The sequence below is a fragment of the Carassius carassius genome, chromosome 8 (genome assembly GCF_963082965.1).
Source record: "Carassius carassius chromosome 8, fCarCar2.1, whole genome shotgun sequence".
Lineage (NCBI taxonomy): Eukaryota > Metazoa > Chordata > Actinopteri > Cypriniformes > Cyprinidae > Carassius > Carassius carassius.
The window spans coordinates 33,036,163-33,048,382 of NC_081762.1; the positions used below are offsets into that span (position 1 = coordinate 33,036,163).

General features: G+C 41.3%; 1 non-coding gene across 1 annotated transcript; it reads right to left on the reverse strand.

Annotated features, from left to right (window-relative positions):
- Window positions 1–11,415: 11,415 nt before the first annotated feature.
- trnaf-gaa (transfer RNA phenylalanine (anticodon GAA)) lies at window positions 11,416–11,488 on the reverse strand. Its single transcript has one exon. It is a non-coding gene; the product is annotated as a tRNA-Phe (tRNA).
- Between the last annotated feature and the right edge of the window lie 732 nt (window positions 11,489–12,220).

A 12,220-nucleotide genomic window follows, 5' to 3' on the forward strand; every position in this document is an offset into this window, starting at 1 on the left:
CTTATTTACCTGAGCCTTTCTTATTTCAGATTCCAGGCACAGTACTGAGTCCATTGTATTACGTCCTTTCCTAAATCCACTTTGATAAGGTGATAAAATATTATCCCTTTCAATGACATATACTAATCTACTCATGACCATACGCTCCATTATTTTGCATAGATTAGACGTTAAAGCTATAGGTCTATAATTATTTGGCTGTGAATGATCTTTGCCTGGTTTTGGAATTGGCACTATGACACCATGCTTCCAGTCATTTTTTAACTTTCCTAACTCCCAAACCTTATTAAAAAGCCTCAAAATTGTCTCTAATGCTGTCTCTGATAAATGTTTTACCATCTCATAACAAATGTCATCTCTGCCTGGAGATGTTTGCTTAACCCCTGCAAGCGCTTTTTTCAATTCGTACAAAGTAAACTCTGAATCCATTGTACTTCCTGAAAGTCCCTTTTCCTCCAATAAATGAGGATATTTACTTAGTATCTGGTCCCTAGTTTTCCTCGCATCCTCTGATAAATTCGAATTACTATGAATTTTTACGAATGTTTCTGCAAATACCTCTGCTTTACCGCTTTCAGATATAATTTGTCTATTATTATATTCTAATACAGGTATGTTGTAATCTCTTTGTATCCCTCCCATCTTTCGTATCATATTCCATAACTCACTTATTTCAATGTCTTCCCCTATTCTATTACAAAATTCCCTCCAATAATTTCTTTTAGACGTCCGAATGACTCTTCTCACTATAGCTTGTGCCCTTTTATAACTTATTAAATCATTATAATTAAGTGACCTTCTTACCTTCTTGAGTGCTTTATTTCTCCTTTTTGTTGCCTCACTACACTCCTCGTTCCACCATGGCATAACTTTCTTATTGCTGCCTGCCTTCCTCTTACCTATTACTTCTACAGCTGTACTCTGAAGAACCTTGCATATTTCATTATTAAAAACATCAACATCTTCTATACATTTACTAATGTCCTTCATTTTGCTTCCACATAACTCCTTATACTTATCCCAATCCGCTGACTTGAACCTCCACCTAGGCATTCTTTCCCCCACTCTTTGTTCTATATCTACTCCAACTTTACTGCAAATAGGAAAATGATCACTTCCTACTGTACTTTGTTTTAGTACTTTCCATTCACATTTACTCGCTAAACTTTCAGATACTATTGTCAAGTCTAATACCGAATGCCTTCCCTTATTCAAATCAATTCTAGTATGACTTCCATCATTAATGCACACTAATCTTCCCCAATCTAGCATATCTTCAATGATCTTACCATTATAATCTGTTTTTGCGCTTTCCCATATTGAACTATGAGCGTTAAAATCACCACACCACACCGTTTTTTGACTTTCATTTCCTCCTATACTTTCTAGAATATCCTTGCTTAACCTATCACATGGATTGTAAAAATTAATTATTCTAATACACCTTGATCCTTCCCATATTTCCACCACCACAACTTCTACTTCCCCATCTACCTGTTTTATACCCAATTCCTTGCTTTATAAAAGTAGCTACTCCACCTCCATTCCCTTGTTGTCTATCCCTCCGAATAGTAGTATATCCATGTATTAGAAAGTTATATTGTGACTTAAGCCAAGTTTCCTGTATACATATAATATCTGGGCCTTTCTCTTGGTCTGCTATACATTTCTTAAACTCCTGTCCATTTGCAATCAAACTTCTTGCATTCCATTGCAAGATATATAACACCATTAAGATCCACCACATGTTGTCTGACTATTTACTGCTTGACTATTTAATGTTGGAATCTTGAGCCTTTCATTTATCATGTCAACAGTAACATTCCCCAGATCCAAGTACTTTTCTGCAGCTCTGATAATGATTTTGATTCTTTCAGTCCTGCTTTCAGTTTGAGCTGAACAGTTCACTACTTCAGCGATAAATGTTACAAATGCCACCTTATCATCCACTACTACCTTTTCATCTCTTTGTTCTTTACTCTGTTGTTTTGAATGAATTTCTTCATTCATAGTTTCATTTGTTTTAGGAATCTGGTTTACTTTATTCAATGCCTCAGCGTATGTTATTCCTTCTGTCGTTCTAACATTTTGAACCTTGACTGCCTTTTTCCGTACCTGACAACCACCGTATCCTGCACTATGATCCCCACCACAGTTGCAGCATTTAGGATTTACACCTTGCCCACATTTGCCGTACTCATGTTCACCTCCACACCGCGCACATCTCTGCTTACCTCTGCATACTGCCGCTACATGACCGAATTTTTGACACTTATAACATCTTAGCGGCGGAGGAACGTATGGTCTTACTGCATATCTTACAAATCCTAAATAAACTTTCTCTGGCATTTTATTTTCATCAAAGTTTATCATTACTGAGAGGCTGTCCATCTTCTCGTTATTTCTAACACACTTGAGCCGTTTAACAAACTTTACTGCTGCTCCCGTGATATTTCTTTTAATCTTCTCCTCCGTGACATCTGTCGGAATCCCTGTTACAACACCTCTAACCCAATTCTTTTCTTCCGGTATCGAGCACAACACCTTATGTCCAATCATCGATTTTATACCCAGAGCTGATTTTTGCTGCCTATTGTCTTTACAAAACAACAACAGATTGCCATCCCTCAAAGTCGTAATGCTTTCAACTGTCCCTGTCATTTCTTTCAATGTTTTCGTCAGCTTCAACGGATTAATCGCATTTACCGAACAACTTCAACAATACCTTATATTCCTCTTTCCTTCTTCTAGTCTGGAGATTTCCTTTCTCACTACCCGATTCTAAAGATTGTTTCTTTCTTTTCCGATTTTCTACTACACTCCACTTACTACTTCCATTCTCGCCGCCTCCACTATCCACATCCTCCATTTCCGGATCACTTCCGGAATCTACGCTACTTCCTTCCATCATCACTCCACACCTCCAGCCCTGTCCTGGAGGCACCCCTGCCCTTCACAGTTTGAATGTTTCCCTCATCTAACACACCTGTTTCAAATCATCAGCTCATTAGTAGAGACCGCGAGACCTTATTTGGGTGTCTCTAATAAGGGAGACAATAAAAATGTGCAAGGCAGGGGTGCCTCCAGGACAGGTTTGAGAACCACTGCCCTAAAGAGACAGACTGAGCATCGATGCAATGCGGCCACACTCTCTACGTTAGTTAATTTTTTTGGACTAAAAGGTGCCGAAAAGCAATACTCGGGGTATATGTTTCTGCGTTTTGAAGAGTTGTTATTACATGTGAAACAATTCTACCCTCCGCGGCCTGGATTCGAACCCGTGCTCTCTCAGATGAGCCGTGACGTCATATGTCCACGACGTGTATTGTTAAGCGTGCAATAAACCGAGACTTTTATTTTGTTATCTATGACATACCATTGATTGCTTTTATACTACATAGATTTGTGTGAGTGTGTGTGTGTGTGTGTGTATTATTAAAAAAAACTTTTTCATGTTTGTGTTTAAATAGAATTAATAAAAAACGTTTCTTCAAATATGTTTTGTGTGTGTGTATATGATTTGATTGATATGATTTAGCAGATTTTTTTTATCTGATCAAAAAAATGTTCTATTAAAATGAATACAAACACATACACACAATATAAAAAGAACAATATAAAAGAGTGGGCCCAAGTAATATATACAAAATGTTTTATTAAAATGAACACACACATACATACACACAATATAAAAAGGACAATATGATAAGAGTGGGCCCATATAATATAAACAAAATATATACATGATAGATATAATGTACTTGTATCAAAAAAAATATGAAAAGAGTGGGCCCATATAATATAAACAATATATATATATATATACAGGAAAGATATTATGTACTACTTATATTAAAAAAATATATATGAAAAGAGTGGGCCCATATAATATATACAAAATATACACAGGAAATAAATTATTTACTATGGAGGCGGAGTTTGTCATTTATTTTGCCTGCCGCTGTTCTGCCAACCAATCATCTAAAGTTTTTCCATTAGAGGAGCGTGAGCAAAATGTGGCATTCCCATATCGGCTATGACCAAACTCTTTAGTTTTGGGCTACCCACATTCGCTGCACTTGTTAAAAGTTACCCCTCGCACATACTTCCTCTTATGGACTCCGCTTTCCGTCTCCAGGGCCCGCCGGCGCCTGTTCCTCTGGGTGTAACGGGACACAGAAGCAGCAGGCGCTGGAGCAGGCGCTGGAGCAGGCGTTGGAGCAGGCGCTGGAGCAGGCGGAGCTGGGCCTGGACCGGATGTCAAAGCACCAGAAGATGAAATCACCATCGACACAGTCATGTCTGGGTTAAGGACTAGTGTGCCTAACAGTGACCCAGGTGCTGAAATGGGCTGCACAACTCCTGCTGCTGTGGGGACGGGTGCGATAGGGCCCTCCCTTTTGGCAGCAGTGGGCCGGCGACCCGGTCGCAGAATTGGAGCCTGTCCTTCTCGATTTGGCGGAAGGATAAATTGATGTTTTGGGCCTGATGTTGATGGCACGTCATCCAATTTTTCCCTCGGCAGAGGAAGCTGCGTATCAGCCACATCAATTGGGTCAGATGGAGTCAGTCCCTGGGCGAGGACACTCATTTCCTGATTCTTCTGCTGCCGTTGAAACCTGAAAGTAAATTACTTGTAAAATATATATATATATATATATACATATATATATATATATGTGTGTGTGTGTGTGTGTGTGTGTACAGAAGTATTCAGTTCCCTGGAACCAAATAATGTGCCTTGCTTACCACTGAATGAGTGTCCTCTGGTTCAGCTCAAACAGCTGGATCATTGTATCATCCATCAGCCTTCGACTGTTAAGCACCAGGTCTCGGATGTGGTGGTAATCTGAAAGGATTTTAGACCACCTGGGGGTGCAAACTCCAGCCTTCTTGGTCGGTGACTTGTGTAAAGCACACAGCTTCATACAAATGGCCTCAACCAAGCGGCTGGTGCTGGGCCACTGTGCTGGACCCCCAGGATGTCCAATCAGACACCGTTTCACACTCTCCACACCCGGTGTGACTCCGGAACGCTTCGGTGCCTTAAAGCGCCCATGTGTCAGCTGAGGCTGATTTCGAGGCTGATAGTTGACCCGCTGTTTATCAACGTCAGGGAGAGCTGTCCACAGCTGGATGGCCTCTGTCACCTGCAGGTCGGTGAGGTAAGGAGCCTCACGAAGACCCACCAGGAAACCAGCCAGATCCTGGACCTTGTCCCACCCAGCGTTGCCATCAGGTCCAATGACTGCTCCCTAGTAAATGCAGATTAGTGTTAATATACACTTTCAGTCAAAAGCCTTTGAACAGAAATATTTTTTTACATTTTTTAAAGAATTCTGCTCAACAAGCCTGCATTTATTTTATTCAAATACAACAAAAGCCATTATATTGTGAAATAATTTTACTATTTAAAATAAAAATGCTTTCTATTTGAATATAGTTTAAAGTGTAAGTTATTTCTGTGATGCACAGCTGTATTTTCAGCATCATTCCTCCAGTCTTCAGTGTCACATGATCTTCAGAAATCATTCAGATATCCTGATTTGTTGTTCTAGAAACCTTTTTTTATTGATATTATTATCAATATTTAGAACAGTTGTGTACATTTTGTTCAAGATTCTTTGATGAATAGAAGGATACAAGATAAGAGTTTATCTGTAATAAAAAGCTTTTTTAACATTATACACTATACCATCCAAAAGTGTGGAGTCAGAACATTTAAATCATTATATATTTAGTATTAAATTATAGAAATTAATACTTTTATTTAGCAAGGACGCATTAAATAGATGATAAAGACATTTATAATGTTACAATATATACTGAACTTTCTATTCATCAAAGAAACCTAAACAAAAAATCTCTAGGAGCTATTTTTAACCTAATAATAATAATAATAATAATATAGCACCCGGCACCCGGTTTTTTTTAGCAGCAAATTGGAATGATTTCTGAAGAATCGTGTGCCCTGAGTAATGATGCTAAAATTCAGCATTGAAATCACAAGACTGAATTACTTTTTTAAATATATTCAAATGGATAGCAGTTATTTTAAATAGTAAAAATATTTCAAAATATTACTGCTTTTGTTGTATTTTGAATCAAATAAATGCAGGCTTAAAAAAAAACACCTTGCTTGTAGTGTATTTGGAATAAAACGAGACTGAAACAAAATAAAGCCCTTAGAGTGTCTTACCTGAGCCTCGCCGGAGACACTGCTTCCAGTGTCAGATGGCTGTGACAGCACTGAAGAGGCAGGGGCGAGATGCTGTCCCTCTCCTCCAGATGATGTGGACGGCTCAGCCAGTGATGCTGGGGACTGAGGCAGAGGCAAAGATGAGGGGCTGTTTCTGAGATCACGGCAGGGGTCATCCTCATACAGCACTGGAACTGTGATGTCCTCCATGCTCTCTTGCTCAAACCCCTCATCTAGCAGGTCCTGATCATCAACCTCCTCCACCAGCCGGTCTTCCTCCTCTGGGTTCTGGAGCACTGGAGTCAGTGTTTTGCCAGTCTGGCTGTAAAGGTACTCGATTCCCAGCAATTCACCTACAATAATAAAATAATAAAAAAAGAAAAAAGTGCTCTTAATAATTTGTCAAGTACATTGGAGGCTAAATAGATAACTTAATAGAATATTGCAAAAGAACAAATTAAATTTCTTACATGTATATGCTCCAGGAGGGCGATAGCGCTCATCCCAGGGCTTCCCAAAGACTGTTCGGCTAAGCCGGTCCACAGCCTCTCTCATGGCACTGCCATATGTCCGAATGGAGGACGCCCGTTATATGGCATCTTCCATTCGGTCATCATTCCAACGCATCAAGCCCTCAAGGAGATAGGCCTGAAAATGCGCATCGCTGGCACTGGTTCCTAAAAGTTAAATAATATTAAAAAATATATAAAAAAGGGTTTTATATGTCACATATGTACAATATATGTACTACACATAAGGTGCTCTGAAGTAACTTGTATACTACATTTAATAGAGTTGTGTAACTAAATTAAAAATGATTGTCACTTATTCCTGTATTACTAGTGACTTGTTAGTCAAGACAGCTTTGTCAATGCTAATGACATTAAAAAGTAATTGTAATGTAGAGTGTGACATTTATTAATGCGGCATTACTTTAAAGTGATGGAAGCAGTTACAGTGCTTATATTTTCTACAGAAAAATAATAATCCATGTGCATGTAATACCTGGAATAAAACGGTTCAGGTGGAGGTGGAACGACTCCAAGGAGGTAGAGCCACGAGCACACCTGTAGCAGCACAGCTCCACGCTGCCTTTCTTCAGTGTCCCTGTCTTCATGTACAGCGGAAAGTCCTCTGGGTCTTGTATACACTGGACGTGCTTGCGCTGTTCCTTCCATATCTGCTGGATCCGTTCGTGGTCCAGCAGAGGAACTCCCAGGGTGTCCTTCCCATCCGCACTGTCAAACTGATCAATCAGTGACCCAATCAATCTGGCGGTCTCCTCCACCCCCCTGGTCCTCCTCCGGCAGTGCAGTGCCAACTCCCTCCGGGTAATGCGAGCACTGACTGCCTTTTCTGAGATGTGGCCAGTCTTCTTTGCCGCCAGGTCACTCTCTTTTGCAGAGCGAAGAGCAGCCACATCCTCTGGATCCCACTGAAAGATGCACGTGGACAGACGTGCCATGAAGATCCCGTAGAGTGGATGAGCCTCTGTCGTGACACCTGCAGCAAATCGCCGCATGAAGTGCCAGATGTCGAGGCGCACTACAAGCTCATCCCACTCCGAAAACATGATCTTCACCCGCGATTGGCCATACTGACTGCAGCAGTCCCTGTCCACGTACATCACTTTTGGGGCTGCCTCTCCTGCCTCTCGGTAGCGTTTCATCAGACCAGCTGACATGGAGTCCAGTCCATGTCCCTCGGCAGCTGTCAGCACAGAGACAAGGACCTGGCCGTGTTCATTTCCGACATTTGTGCACCAGGCAGCTGTTCCTGAAGCAGCACCGGCAAGTTTCTTTGTGACCTATTGGGAAAAATAAAAGATGTGCTCTTTATGTACGCACATCACACACATATCCATATCTGGCAAATTTCTGGATATAAACAGGGCTTTGATACCTTTTTTGTCGAATCCATCTTGAGAACACAGCCAAAGACAGATGTTAATTTGGCCTTGACCTCGTGCAGTCGCCCCAGAACATCCCTGGCATACACGGCTAACAGCCACTTAGGTTTAGGCAGGGCAGGTAAAAGTGGAGGATCAGCAAACACAGGAGGCTGCACAAGGGAGGACCTTGTGAATGGTTCGCAGGCAGTCAGGTACTGCAAGACACGCTGTGTCCATGCCTCACTGTGCTGTTCCATCAGCTTCCTGTAAAGCTGAGTCACACTGTTGCCCAGTGTCCTCTCCCTCATCATCCTCAGCACCCGGTTGTCACATGAGTATCTAAGGAAACAACAGTATAATCATGCAAATGCTTTATTTGGTAAAAAATAACCCATATAAAAGCACCTAATAATGAATGATTGTCATTATGAATTACCTGTATGTCAGCAAAGCCGGAAACTGACTGCGGTGGCCCATATCCAGCCGCCTAGGATGTCCTCAGACCAGGCAGGGTATTTCTTTTTGCAGCGTTTGCACTCCAGATACTCAGTGGCAAGGTCATACCACCCGTCGATGTCCAAGACCTTACGCACGGTACGGTAAATTCCTGCCGCTGTTAGTCTGTGCTTACCACAGTCTGGGTGAACACAGACAAGAGGAAATAACCACATCTTCAGCGGCATCCATAAGAAAACGTCAGGTGAGGCAGGGGGCTGAGTGTTTATTAAAGGGGGCTGAGGAGGATACCACCAAAGTTTCAGCTGGGACACTAGTTCTGACTTGCCGGTTCGTGGGTTGGCCTTAAATAGTGTGTTCCGGATCCACTCATGCTGGAAAGGTGGAAGTTGATCTTTCCAGTGACTTGGAAGCTCAGCTGGTGGCTGGTGATGTGAAGGAGCTGGTGCCTTGGCAGTTTCCACTGATGGAGATGGACCAGCACAGTCCTCTGAGTGAATAGTAAAAAAAAAATCAATAAGGATGACTGTTGCATTTGATAGTAATATGCCATAAATGCAGTGGACAAACAGCCTGCAAAGCACAATTTTTGGACAAGTATTCATAATTATTATGTTATATTTAGGAACGAGAGTGAAGAAAGTGGTACTAGTGTTAAGGAAGCAAAGAACACAGCATACACTATATTAATTTAAGGAGAATGGAATCAGTGCAGCTCACTGAGAATGAGGATCAGATGGAATGGAGGAAGGAAAATGTGGTGTGATGAATTAAGTGTAAAGCAACGAAGCCCACGGACATGAAGCATACACACAGATAGAGTAAGGAAAAACTGTTCCTCTAATCATTAGAACAATGAATCTCCACCATCCTGTCTGCTCAGGGAGAGCTGAAGAGTGTGTGAGAAGAGCAAGCGGTGTGAAAAAGTTATCTGGTGATTATCTAACAACGGGTAAGTTCGGAAACGCAAATAAATACACTGACACCTTGGAACATCCTTACGGTTTTGAAGAAGTGCACTCAAAGAAAGCATCCCGCTTGAGGCATGATATGATATAATTCTGTATTGTAAACAAAACATATTTTAAAATGTTGATTATTTTCCCCAAAGAAATAACGCTTCTCAGTGTGTTTTCACAAAACATTCTTGTAATATGTGCATTTGTGTCATATGCCACAACTGTATTTAGCTGTGCTTCACATTGTGATGCAGCAAATACCAGCTCCTCATCGTCATCTTCAGCAGTGGGAAAGGACTTGCCTGGAGCACAAATGTTAAAACTATCATTGTGAACAATACACAGAGACAAACATTTGTAAGATTGTGCTTACTTACCAGTAGCGAAAAGCTGCATGGGGGGCAAATGTTTGGCTGGGGGTTCTGCTGCTGGAGGAGGTAAAGTGGACTGCAATAATGGATCTGGAAACGGCAAGTTGACAAGTTTGCCATAATGATAAATTAATATATGTAGAAATGCTGTAGGTAAAATTCTATATTCACACTCCTACTCACAGGGTTTAACTGGTGACGTGAGTTTTTTGGCCAGCTGTGAAGGCGACAAACTTTTGCCACGTGCCAACAGCGCTTTCACAGTTGCGGTCTTCTGTACACCAGTTTGGATAGCTGCAGGTGGAGGTGCAGTGGTTGCAGAAGCACTGGAGGATGCAGTGTGAGGTGCAGGCTGACGTACGCTGGTGCCCACAGCAGAAGCCCGTCTTTTCAGGACATATGTCTTGAAAATGGCCATGTTGGTTTTGGGCCTGGCATCTGCCTTAACGAGGTACCTGATGAGGGCTTGAGCCTCCTTGCTCTGGTCCTCATAAACATCTTTCATGGACCGTCCCTGGAAGTCACCAAACTCCACCATCAAGCAGCCCTGGTCTCCAGTTGCCCGGGCTTCTGCCTGCATTTCCTGCTTCCTCTGATACTTCTCCACTTTTTCTGCCATCTCTCTAATCTGAGAAGTGTACTGTAGGAACAGTTGTTTATTTTCTGACAGGGGTGTTGTCTGCGCCGTCTCATTGGAAATGCTGAGCACCAAATACACGGCATACCCCAGAGAGTTTTCCAGGAGCCATCTAAATCTCTGGCTCTGGTACTTCCCAAACTGAAGTTTGCAGTGAGCCAGTACTAAAAACTGGTCACTGGGCTCTCCACCGTTTGTGCTGACAAAAGTACTGGCCTCTGACAGCACCTCCTCCTTAGGTTTGGCCCTTCCAGACTCCACATTTTCAAGGCGCCTCGCCTCCGCCGAAGGCGCCATGAGGAGTCGGCATGATGTTGCCGATTGGCGTTGAAAAGAGGGATATGCATACATTTTCTGAAATGAAAATCAGAAAAAGACTACTACCTTTTGCAATCTAAAAGACACCTGTATGTTAAGTGTGTAGCAATAATTTAACAAGCTACGCATAAACTATATTACTGTGGTAATAAACATGGCCCTGACATAAACTGTCCTGAAGATGAGTTTTCCACAAAGGACAGGAATCCCTGACATATAAAATATGTAACGTCAATATGAAGTCTGAAATTTCCTTTTATTTTCAATGCTGTCATCTTAAACCATGATTACACACACACCAGGCTACAAAATATTACATTAAATATATCATACTTCAAATGTTGTTATCTTACCCCAGGGTTACACCAGGTGCTTTACATTACATTTATCTGACGCTTTTATCCAAAGCGACTTACAATTGCTATATATGTCAGAGGTCACACGCCTCTGGAGCAACTAGGGGTTAAGTGTCTTGCTCAGGGACAGATTGGTGTCTCACAGTGGATTCGAACCCGGGTCTCTCACACCAAAGGCATGCGTCTTATCCACTGCGCCAACACCACCCCTTAAAGTGTGGGAGATGTTGCCGTAACCCGGGATCGAACCAGGGACCTTTAGAACTTCAGTCTAACGCTCTCCCAACTGAGCTATTTCGGCTACAACAGCTTTTACCTCTTAAAATCTCAGCCATTTTTCTGTGTTTTTAACTTTCTGGTCTACCTAAATTAAAATGAGCACTATTCCCACATACTTTGGCCCATATGGATACATTTGGCCTTTTTTTGTTTGTTTTTAGTTAAGACTCTCAATGTTTTTTTTATAAAAAAAAAGTCATTATTATTACATTATTTTAGAAAATATCAATTATTTCTTGGTAAATGCAGTTTTCCATATCTCCACAACAATTTGGTAACGATTTTTACAATTAAAATGTGTGTGTGTTATTATGTGTTAATACCAAATATAAATGTAAATAGTTTAATCATTATTTTCATTCATAGGGCCCAGAAACCATGATTTCTTAGACAATAAACACATCATTGTTGACAGTAGCATAGCTTAATTAGCTGACGGTCGATAAATTTAACTTATCTGATCATTTATCATGTGAAAAGTTACAGGTTCACAGGTAATGAAGAAAGCATGAACTGTACATGCTAGCTAGCTATACTGACACGATTCTTTTTCCAAAAATACACACTGTATATGAACAAATAATGACCAATTTTCAATGAATGAAGTAATAGCCTTACCTTTAACAAAGATGACAATAACAACGACCGGGGATTGGTCAAAAGGAGGCCAGAGGAGAGAAACGCGATTGGAGAAAAGTAAGCCACGGAAGAGAAACGCGATTGATCAAAAGTAAGCCACGGAAGAGAAACGCGA